The sequence below is a fragment of the Heterodontus francisci genome, chromosome 11 (genome assembly GCF_036365525.1).
Source record: "Heterodontus francisci isolate sHetFra1 chromosome 11, sHetFra1.hap1, whole genome shotgun sequence".
In the NCBI taxonomy this organism is placed as follows: Eukaryota; Metazoa; Chordata; class Chondrichthyes; order Heterodontiformes; family Heterodontidae; genus Heterodontus; species Heterodontus francisci.
In genome coordinates this window covers 100,651,423-100,663,472 of record NC_090381.1, presented here as the reverse complement: position 1 = coordinate 100,663,472, position 12,050 = coordinate 100,651,423, and the positions used below count along the sequence as shown (strand labels likewise).

Here is a 12,050-nt window from a genome sequence, read left to right as displayed (position 1 = left end):
ATTTTGTGCCCTTGCCACCCTCACAACTTCCTCCAAGTGGTGTTCATCATGGTGGAGTACTGAGTCATCAGTTGAGGGAGGGCGGTAGGTAGTAATCAGTAGGATGTTACCTTGCCCATGTTTGACCTGATGCCATGAGACTTCATGGAGTCCGGAGTCGATGTTGAGGACTCCCAGGGCAACTCCCTCCCTACTGTATACCACTGTGCCACCACCTCTGCTGGGTCTGTCCTGCCGGTGGGACAGAACATACCCAGGTATGGTGATGGCAGTGTCTGAGACATTGTCTGTAAGGTATGATTCCGTGAGTATGACTATGTCAGGCTGTTGCTTGACTAGTCTGTGGGACAGCTCTCCCAACTTTGACACAAGCCCCCAGATGTTAGTAAGGAGGACTTTGCAGGTTCGACAGGGCTGGGTTTGCCGTTGTCGTTTCCGGTGCCTAGGTCGATGCCGGGTGTTCCGTCCGGTTTCATTCCTTTTTATAGACTTTGTAGCGGTTAGATACAACTGAGTGGCTTGCTAGGCCATTTCAGAGGGCATGTAAGAGTTAACCACATTGCTGTGGGTCTGGAGTCACATGTAGGCAGACCAGGTAAGGACAGCAGATTTCCTTCCCTAAAGGACATTAGTGAACCAGATGGGTTTTTACAACAATCGACAATGGTTTCATGGCCATCATTAGACTAGCTTTTTAATTCCAGATTTATTAATTAAATTCAAATTCCACCTTCTGCTGTGGTGGGATTTGTTCGAACCCATGTCCCCAGAGAAATACCCTGGGTCTCTGGGTTGCTAGTCCAGTGATAATACCACTACGCCACCGCCTACCGTTAAGAGACATCATCTTAACAACAACAACAACAACCACTTGCCTTTAAACAACACCTTTACAATATTAAAACATCCAAAGATGTTTCATAGGAGCATTATCAAACAAAATTTGACACTGAGTCACATTAGGACATATTAGGACAGGTGATGGCTAGAGAGGTTTAAGAAAGGAATTCCAGAATTTCTGGCCTAAAACGCTAATGGTAGAGCATGGGGGGGAGGGGGGGGGGGGTGGAGGGAGGGGCGGGGGGCAGAATTGGAGGAGCGCAGAGATTTCAGAGGTTGTAGGGCTGGAAGAGATTACAGAGATGGGGAAGAATTTGAAAACAAGGATGAGAATTTTAAAATTGAGGCATTGCCGATGTAGGTCAGTGAGCACTTGGGCAATGGGTGAATGGACTTGGTACGAGTTAGTATATGGGCAGCAGAGCTCAACTGTATGGTGGATGGAAGATGGAAGTCCAGACAGGAGAGCATTGGAATAGTCAAATCTAGAAGGAAAAAAGGCATGGATGAGGGTTTCAGTAGCAGATCAGTTGAGGCAGGGTTACAGACGAGCGAATTTACAGAGATGGAAGTATGTGGTTTTAGTGATGGTACAGAAATGTAGTCAGATGCTCATCTCAGGGCCAAATAGGGCACCAGGTTTGTAATGGTCTGGTTTGGCCTTTGACAGTGGCTGGGGAGCGAAATGGAGTGGGTGGCAGGAACAAAAGACAATAGATTTGGTCTTTCCCAATATTTAGATGGAGGAAATTTCTGTTCATCCAGTACTGGACAGTGGACAAGCAGCGAGACAAATCAGAGAGAGTGGCAGTGTCGAGAGAGGTGGTGGTGAGGTAGAGCTGGATGACATCAGTGTACAATGGAACCTGACATTTTGGGATGATGTCGCCAAAAGCCAGACTGTAGATGAGAAATAGGAGAGGGTCAAGGATAGATCCTTGGGGGACTCCAGAGGTAACAGTGTGAGAGTGGGAAGTGAAGCCATTGCAAGTGATACTCTGGCTATGACTGGACAGATGAGAGTGGAACTAGGCAAGTGCGGTCCCACCCAGCTGAGTGATGGATGAGAGGTATTGGAGGGGGACGGTGTGGTCAACCACATTACAGGCTCCAGACAGAAGAATGAAGAGGGTTAGTTTACATATTAAAATTACAGCAAGTCATTTAGGAAGGAAATAGTACTTTTTCTACACTAAGAATTCTTTCCCCCCAAAAGATTGCGGACGTTGGGATTTAATTGGGACTGTCAAGACTGAGATTGAAAGATTTTTGTTAGGTAAGGGGGGCTATGGCGCTATGGGTAAATGAAGTTGAGGCAGAGGTCAGTCATGAGCTAATTGACTAGTGGAGCAGGCTCGAGCCTATCGGGGAGGAATCAAACTCAGTTTCAATTCCTGTCCTTGATTTGTTATAAGCAGCAGTCCTTTCTTTCAAACTAGAAATGTGAATCGGTGTAGTGTTTTCAATCACTACTAGTATCAATGTGAGTGTGATGGGAAACTATCCCATTGCTCATCCATGTCATTTCTCACCTGGATGAGCACAAACATTAATTCAAACAAAGAAATCAAGAGTTACCAGCACAATAACTAACAATTTGTTCTAACAAGCACAGGAACGTTGAATTTTCACTCCTAACCCTGTACAGTACATACAATATAATGAAAAAAAATCATCTCAGATACTGTACAGGTTGTATATGTTTCCCACAGGAGGTTGCATTTATATCCCATTTAATGTAGAAAAACATCTCAAGGTGCTTCACAAATAAATCAAAGATTCATGTCTAGTACAGCTGTCCAGCAATGGAGTTCTAAAACTGTCTACTCAGAGATAGATTGGGGTATGTTTTCTCATCTCTGAGCCAGTCCTACTATGCAATCATAAATGAGATGTGGAGTGCCAGATGGTTACAAATTATAAGCATTTTACCCACTAATTTAATTTAGCTTGCTTTAGATAGCATTCATCAAAAAGTGCTGCTTTTCTTGAACAAGTCCTGCCCATTTCCATACAAAATACTTCAACAATAACAACTTGCATTTATGTAACGCCTTTACCATGGTAAAACATCTGAATGCATTTCTCAGGAGCGATTTCCAAACAAAATTTAACACCAGGCCACTTTAGAAGGTATCAGGATCGCTGACCAAAAGCCTGGTCAAAGAGGCAGGTAAGGAGTATCTTAAAGAAGGAGAGAGAGGTAAAGAGGTGGAGAGATTTAGGGAGGGAATTCCAGCGTTTGGGGCCCAGGCAGCTGAAGATATGGATGCCAATGGTAGAGTAAGAAAAATCAGGGATGTTCAAGATGCCAGAATGGGAGGAGCGCAGAGATCTCAGAGGGTTGCAGGGTTGGAGGATGTAACAGAGATAAGGAGGGATGAGGCAATGGTGGGATTTATAAACAAGTTCACAGGGCACTTTCCAGATAAGGGAATACATTTTTGCATGGATCTGTTGATTGTGTGAGACTTCTGCTTTTCTCTTGTTCAGCTCCACGCCATTGAGGTCTTGATGAATGTCACTCTGTGAACAGACAATTCACTCTTTAATTAGATTACTTATCTTTGCAAAAAGATTAATTTGTTTAAATAGGAAGGTGGTAAAAACATTACAAAAATATAAAAGGAACTTGGGTGCTTTTTAAAATGGTTGAAAAACTGAAGTAAAGTAGCAAGGTAGAAAATGGTCAAAGAGAAAAGGAAGTCAATAAGGAAGTAGTGAGGATGTGACGTCAAGCTTGGGTCTTAAAGGCCTGACGACTGTAATTGAAGGAAAACGCCAACTGGCAAAAGCTGACCAACAGCTTCAAAATGCTGACACTGCTCCCAAAAAGCAGTGATAACAAACCTGACATATGAAATTAGCTTTACAGGCTTTTTAACTCAATTTCAAGATATGCTATTCGGCCAAAGATCCTCAGGGAGTCCATCATTTCATTTGAGCCACATGGTGAAGTGAAAACATCAGGGCAAGACTGGAATCCAGGGTACTTGGGTCCTGGGGTAATTTACAAACTTTCTTGCAAACTTCTGGTGCATTCCCAGTGTAAGTCCTGCAGAAATGCCTCTGGGTTTCAGCTTCAACATTCTTTTACTAATATTGGACAAAAGAAAAGTGTTAGTACCTAAAAGTTCAAATCTTGCACTGCACATGCTCAGAATACCCAGATTGAAATCTGGATACCCAGTGGTTGAAATTTCTTTATTTAACAACAGTAAGGTAAACATATCCAATCAAAGTCAAGGCTGTTGAGGGAGTCTGACAGCTTGAATTAATAACTTCAATGAAAGTATTTCAAATATTAATCTTATTATAGTGAAATATATATTTTATTTGGAACTTACTCTGGATGTTATAAATTTCAATTACTGAGGAAAAATGGTGGGGAGAATTTTTTTCTGAAAAAGTAATTTGATTGGTTTATCAAAAATAGTAACCGGCAACTATTTACCTGTTTACATAGGAAAATTCAATTATAAGTGATGACAGAGTGAGTTCAATGTTAAATGTTGTCATAAATGTGTTGCAAAAAACTGACAACGAGAAGTAAAGTTTGTAGACACAAAATGCATACATACAGAGAATTTAATAGAATAACTGATATAAGCCTACATTTAAAAAAAAATTCATGGATGTGAGCATCACTGGCAAACCAGTATTTGTTGCCCATCCCTAATTGCCTTGAGCAGGTGGTGGTGAGCCACTGTCTGAGGATGCCGGCAGGAGGAGTATGGAATGATCTGAATGATTACTGCAACATATGGAACTCAGCAACATGAATATGTAATGAACACGTGTTCTCAATTGTACAGCATACTTAAGGTTGACAACCTTCCAGGAATGCCCTCGAGTCGCCAGGTATCAAAGATAAATCTCCTGAATATTAATATGAACAATGCAGGAGAAAATTCAAATTGAGTTTTTATTTATTTTTTTGAACCATTTTGTTTATTATTAGTTATAACAAATATTTGAGATTGGGGAAAAGAGGCTGTTTGACTCAGGGAAATGGGAGAGGCAGTGGTTTGGAGGCAGGAGACCATGTGACGAAATGTCCAGGAATTTCTCCAACCAGAGCTTTGGATCAGAAATTGGCTAGCTGAAAGAAGACAGAGGGTGGTGGTTGATGGCAAATGTTCATCCTGGAGTTTAGTTACTAGTGGTGTACCGCGAGGATCTGTTTTGGGGCCACTGCTGTTTGTCATTTTTATAAATGACCTGGAAGAGGGTGTAGAAGGGTGGGTTAGTAAATTTGCAGATGACACTAAGGTCGGTGGAGTTGTGGATAGTGCCGAAGGATGTTGTAGGGTACAGAGGGACATAGATAGGCTGCAGAGCTGGGCTGAGAGATGGCAAATGGAGTTTAATGCGGAAAAGTGTGAGGTGATTCACTTTGGAAGGAGTAACAGGAATGCAGAGTACTGGGCTAATGGGAAGATTCTTGGTAGTGTAAATGAACAGAGAGATCTTGGTGTCCAGGTGCATAAATCCCTGAAAGTTGCTACCCAGGTTAATAGGGCTGTTAAGAAGGCATATGGTGTGTTAGCTTTTATTAGTAGGGGGATCGAGTTTCGGAGCCACGAGGTCATGCTGCAGCTGTACAAAACTCTGGTGAGACCGCACCTGGAGTATTGCGTGCAGTTCTGGTCACCGCATTATAGGAAGGATGTGGAAGCTATGGAAAGGGTGCAGAGGAGATTTACTAGGATGTTGCCTGGTATGGAGGGAAGGTCTTACGAGGAAAGGCTGAGGGACTTGAGGTTGTTTTCGTTGGAGAGAAGGAGGAGGAGAGGTGACTTAATAGAGACATATAAGATAATCAGAGGGTTAGATAGGGTGGATAGTGAGCGTCTTTTTCCTCGGATGGTGATGGCAAACACGAGGGGACATAGCTTCAAGTTGAGGGGTGATAGATATAGGACAGATGTGAGAGGTAGTTTCTTTACTCAGAGAGTAGTAAGGGCGTGGAACGCCCTGCCTGCAGCAGTAGTAGATTCGCCAACTTTAAGGGCATTTAAGTGGTCATTGGATAGACATATGGATGAAAATGGAATAGTGTAGGTCAGATGGTTTCACAGGTCGGCGCAACATCGAGGGCCGAAGGGCCTGTACTGCGCTGTAATGTTCTAAATTCTAAATTCTAAATTCTAAATTCAGAGTTGGCAGCTCTAAGGGCTGGATTTAATGGGCCTGCTGGAGATGGGCTTGGAGGCAGGGGAGCCAATAGAATTGTGACGGGAAGTGGGGTGGGGTGCGGAGGAGATGTCACGTGATTGCCGCAACACGATTAAGTCGGGGGCGGGAAAGGCTGAAGACGGCCTTTCCTGCCAGAGGCCAATTGAGGCCCTTAAGTGATCTATTATGAGCCCATTTAAGGCCCTCTTCCCACCACCGCTGGAATTAAGCCAGTGGCTGTGGGAGTGGGAGGGGTCTCCCCCAACCAGGGAAGTCACCCAGTGAAACAAGGTGACCTCCCTGCTGGTTTGGGTGGCGGGGCCGCCTCTGTGGGCAATCTGAGGGGCACGGAGGGTCCCCAGCAGCAAACATCTCCCCCCCTGCACACCTGCACTCATCATCCATCCTCCCACCAACCCTCACCCCCCCCCACCCCCCCATCAGCAGGTCCTGCCAGACTGGCCCCGATGACCCCGTCTCACTTACCACAAGTCCGGGTCTCCAGCACTGGGGCTGCTCCCAGGCCTGATGCAGTACTGGCAGTGGCCACCGCACCTGGTGGTGCTGCCGATGCTACTGAGCTGCCAGCCCTCTGATTGACAGGCCACTCTTGGAGGCAGGATTCCCGTCTTTAAATGCACGGGGATCCTGGTGCTGGGCACTTAAGTGCCTGAGTGCCGTAGAATCCCACCAGTGGGGGAGTGCGGGGGTGGGGGGAGTGCTTTAAAAGGCCAAGGTGTTTTCTCACTGCCTTTTCCGTCCAGGGCTGGGAGCTCTGCCAGCACGATTAAATCCAGCCCTTACTTGGATATTTTTTAGATGAATTGATTTTAAAGCATTTCGAGATTGATGACAGGATGCCATCAGGAAATTAGTTGATAAGATATTTTGCCAACTTTCGTCCAACAAAGAATAGTTATTATGCTATGGACAAGTCTCAAATCCCAGAACAAACAGCCGTGGTAATGGCAGCTGGTATGTTGGGGCCTTCTGGCTGATGTCCAGAAACAGCAGAGCAATGTGATGTAACTATACCCATTTTTAAAGCTGGGTTAATCATCTTGGAGGTGTAACAATAATGGAAGGAGAAGAAGAATTGTAATTAAAAGTAAAAAATGAAAAGAATCGCAATTGTGTCCATTCTATTTCATGAAAGGAGAACATTTTAGTACATGATCATCTTCATCAGCACAGTACATGCAATGAAATCTTTCTTCCAGGAACTCTATGATTAAAATAGAGGGAATGCCATTTAATGTTTCACTGGTTATCAGTAAACATAACAAGTAACTGTATGATGCTTTTGCAGCTGTGTTGTTATTGGTACAACATAATGACTGCTTGTATACACGGGGCAGCACCATCATGCTGGGATCTGTAATTGGCTAACCAGAGGCAGCTTTAATTTCCTGAAACTGTATCTTTTTTGACTATATGTCTGCAGCCAATTCCGTAGAATTTCAGCAGAGGGGCAATCTAAGTACCTGAAGGCCATGTGCCGTTGAATTGCTTCCTTCTGATAAGAAAGTATCACTAACACAGGCTGCTATGTGCCAAGTATGATCATGGGGGAAAATCTCTGGATCTTCATGACTCTTCTGCTGCTTTAACTGTCCTGCCTCCTCTTGCAGTGTTATAGTCACTGGACAATGGCAGGTCCTCATTTCAGCTCTAATAGCTTGTTCCCTATTTATAATTACAGTAGACTTGGTTCTCATCTTTGTCTGTTCCATCCCACAGTCATGTGCCTCTTATGACTGTTTACATGTGCATATACACGCGTGTAAGATGGATTAATGTTGAGATCTCTGCTCTCCTGAAGATTATACGCGTGTGGTTTTCTGCATTAGTTCTCAGCTCGAGTGGATAGGTGTCAGCCATGGCTCCATGGGTAACACGCTTTCCTCGTTTCAGAAGATTGTCCCACTCCAGAGATTTGAGTATGAAAATTCAGGCTGTGCTGAGGGAGCGTTGCAGTGTCAGCAATGCATCTTTTAGATGAGACATTAAATTCAGGTGGCCCTATCTGCACTCTCAGTTGGAAGTAAAGTATCCCATGACGCTATTTTGAAGTAGAGCAGAGGAGTTACATACGAACATACGAATTAAGAGCAGGAGTAGGCCATTCAGCCCCTCGAGCCTGCTCTGCCATTTGAGCTGATCTGAATGTGGCCTCAACTCCACTTCCCTGTCTGCCCCCCATAAAACTTGACTCCCTTGTCTATCAAGAATCTATCTAACTCAGTGTTGAATATATTCAATGACCCTATCTCCACTGCTCTCTGAGCAAGAGAATTCTTTGCAGGCTTTTAAAATCTTCCCAATCTTCTGATATACCACTAATCTTTGCAGAATTGTACACTTTTTCTTTCAATTTGAAACTATCCTAAACTTTCTTAGTTAGTCACAGATGATGCATCCTTGTCCTAGAGTCTTTCTTTCACACTGGAATATATCTTTGCTGAGAGCTATGAAATATCTTCTTAAATGTCTGTCACTGCTTCTCTACTGTGCTATCTTTTAACCTAATTTCCTAGTTCACTTTGAACAACTCTGTCTTCATAGCCTTGTAATTTCCTTTATTTAAGTTTAAACCACTAGTCTCAGACTAAAACTTCTCACCCTCAAACTGAATGTGAACTTTCTTCATGTTATGATCATTGTTGCCTCGAGGCTCCTTTACTATGAGGTCATTAATTAATCTTGCCTCATTGCACATTACCAGGTCTAGAATGGCCTGCTCCCTGGTTGGCACTAGAACATATTGCTCTCAGTAATAGTCCCAACTACAATCGATGAACTCATCTTCCAAGCTACCTTTGCCAATCTGATTTGTCCACTTACATGTAGATCAAAATCACCAATGATTATTGCATTACCTTTCTTACAAGCCCCCATTAGGTCTTCTTGTATACTCTACCCTGCAGTGTCACTTCTCTAAGGGGACCTATAAACTATTCCCACAAGAGACTTCTTTCCTTTGCTGTTTCTTATCTCTACCCAAATTGATTCTACTTCTTGATCTTTTGAACTAACCTCATCTCCCACTATTGTGCTAGTGTCACCCCACCACCTTCTCCTAGCTTCCTATCCTTCCGAAATATCAAATATGTGTCAATGTTCAGGTCTCAACCATGGTCACCTTGCAACCACGTGTCTGAAATGGCTATCATGTCCTACATATTTATTTGTATTCATCCGTTTTGTTACGAATGCTACATGCATTCCAGTTCTGTCTTTTTACCATGTTTGCAAACACTGGCCTTATCTGCTGTTGCACTCTTAAGTACACTCTATCCCTTCCTGCCACACTGTGGTTATCATTACCCATGTCGCTACCCTACACTGTTGTGTTGTCCTTTCCCTTTAATTTGCCACGTCTCCCCTCACTTGATCCCTTCCACACCCCACTACTATTTAGTTTAAAGCCCTCTCTACTGCCCTAGTTATACAACTCACCAGATCACTGGTCCCAGCAGGGTTCAGGTGAACACCATCTCAATGGTACAACGGTACAGTTCCCACTTTCCCCAGCACTGATGCTATTGCCACATGAATCGAAACCCATTTCTCCCACACCAGTCTTTGAGCCACACATTTAACTCTCTAATCTTATTTACCCTATGCCAATTTGCTTGAGACTCTAGCAGTCATCCAGAGATTATTACCATTGTGATTCTGCTTTTTAATTTAGCCCCTAGCTGCTCATAATCCCTAAACAGAACCTCTCTCCTAGTCCTATCTATGTCACTTTACCCATGTGGACCACAAACAACTGGATCTTCCTCCTCCTACTGCAAGTTCCTCTCCATCCCCAAGCAGATGTCCCAATCCCTGGCACCAGGCAGGCAACACAGTCTTCTGAACTCATGCTCTCAGCTGCAGAGAACTGTGTCTATCCCCCTGACTGTACTGTCCCCTACTACCACTACATTTCTATTTACTCCCCCACTTCAATGGCTCCCTGCCCCACAGTGCCATGGTCAATTTTCGCATCCACCCTACAGCTCCCGCTCTCATCCATTCAAGCAAGAACCTCAAACCTGTTGCACAGTTGCAAGGGCAGAGGCTCCTTCACTTCTACCTAATCGATCCCCTTACCTGCCTCACACCCTCCTGTCCCTGACCAAATCAGAAGACCCTAGCCTAAGCAGTGTGAATGCCTTCTGGAACAAAGTATCCCCCCCTCCGATGCATCGCAGTGTCCGTAGTTCGGACTCCAGCTCATCAATTCTGAGCCGAGATTCCTGGAGCCGCAAACACTTACCGCAGATTCGGTTGCCTTGGATCACACTGGTGTCCACCAGCTTCCACATGCTACAGCTGCAACACTTCATCTGCCCTGCCATCCATATTGTGTTTTACTTAACTAATTAATTAATTATTTTCTTAGTTAATTTTTAATTAATGCCTCTACTTAGTTACTAATTTAAACCCTACTAATACTGATAAACCTTACTACTTATAAATAAAACAGAAGATTCAACAACTTCTTTCTTTCTATTAGTATTTCTTTATTAATTATAAGGAAGCCAATTAAGGTACTTAAAACCTTAGTTTTTTTCCACATTTTTCTAATCTCCACCTCTTTACACACACTCCCTAATCGTAGTATACTCACCAGCTCTTTACATACACACCCTAACAGCATATACTTAACAACTAATCAACTTACGGCTTTCCTGTGATGTCACTGTTCAATTTTTTTTTTTCAAACTCAGGGCATGCCTGGACTCCTCTCCCGGAAGGTAAGTGGTGTAGGCCGCGATCCTCAGGCTTTATTTATCTGCTTCCTGGTCTGTGTCCCTCCTGGAGGTCTGCTCCTCTCTCAGAAGGTAAGTGGTGTAAGCCACGATCCTCAGGTTTTATTTATCTGCTCCCTGGTCTGTGTCCCTCCTGGAGGTCTGCTCCTCTCTCAGAAGGTACGTGGTGTAGGCCGTGATCCTCAGGCTTTATTTATCTGCTCCCTGGTCTGTGTCCCTCTTGCAGGTCTGCTCCTCTCCCGGAAGGTAAGTGGTGTAGGCTGGAGCCCTACATTTAACTTTCAAAAAACAGGCAGCCAAGATGGCTACCACAATTTACATTGAAATACCTCACATTCCAAAACATTGAAGTGGAGACGCATGTCTAAAAAGCTCCCATCCAGGACAATGGCTTTAACAGCTGAGTAAATTATCTACTATCACCCTTGTTAGCAAGACACTCAAAGCCATCTTGGAGCATTCACTGGTGGAGAAGTACCTCCTGGGGATTAACATTGAAACAATACAACCGGAGAGAGATTTGGGATTCTTAGACTTTGGATCTTATTAAAGAAAAAAAGGAATACTGAGAGAACCATGTGACAGCCTCCCCAGACTGTGTGAACTTGGAGTTTTCTTGTTACACACAGCAGACAAACTTTGAGAGCTAACCAGTACAATACCCTGGTGGGGCTATGTCTGTCTATCTGTCTCTCTCTCTTTCTCCAAGTAACATCGCAATTTTCAAAACCTGTTCGCGACTGTGGAACATTCAAGTCTACCATTGATACAGACAGAGACCCCGGGGTGGGGTTTCATCACTATGTAACCTATATACGTGTGTGCGATTCTCGTGTGTGTGTATGTGCGAAAGTTAGAGCGTAGTTTTATTATTTTACTTAGATCAGGTTTAAGATTTTAAGTACAATAAAGCTAACCTCTTTCTTAATTAACCTCAAGAAAACCTGTCTGATTGGTTCTTTTATGATCATAGCACATAAAAAGATTAAACACTCACTGAATTGGTAAACACATCCACTGTTTAAAAAAGGAATAGACAGTGTTGCAGTCAAACAAGGAGACGGACAAGAGGGGAGCCTTTTGAACCCTCCTCACCTGATTGTAACACAACTTGTAAGGCTCTGAAATGAAATGTGTAGCAGTTCATTTTGTTGGAAGTGAGAGTCAGCTGCACAAAACTGCCCGAAATTGGCACTTAAGTGAACTATCTGACTTGGCATCATCATCATCCCTTACATTGCTGAATGCGAAAATTGGCTGAAAGGCATA

The 12,050-nt window shown here is 43.6% G+C and overlaps 1 long non-coding RNA gene across 1 annotated transcript; it reads right to left on the bottom strand.

Moving 5' to 3' along the window:
- Positions 1-2,522: 2,522 nt before the first annotated feature.
- On the bottom strand, positions 2,523-11,300 carry LOC137374940 (uncharacterized). The gene is made up of 3 exons (XR_010975925.1): positions 10,694-11,300; positions 3,691-3,936; positions 2,523-3,366 (listed from the first exon to the last, which is right to left on the bottom strand). It is a non-coding gene; the product is annotated as an uncharacterized lncRNA (long non-coding RNA).
- Positions 11,301-12,050: the final 750 nt, after the last annotated feature.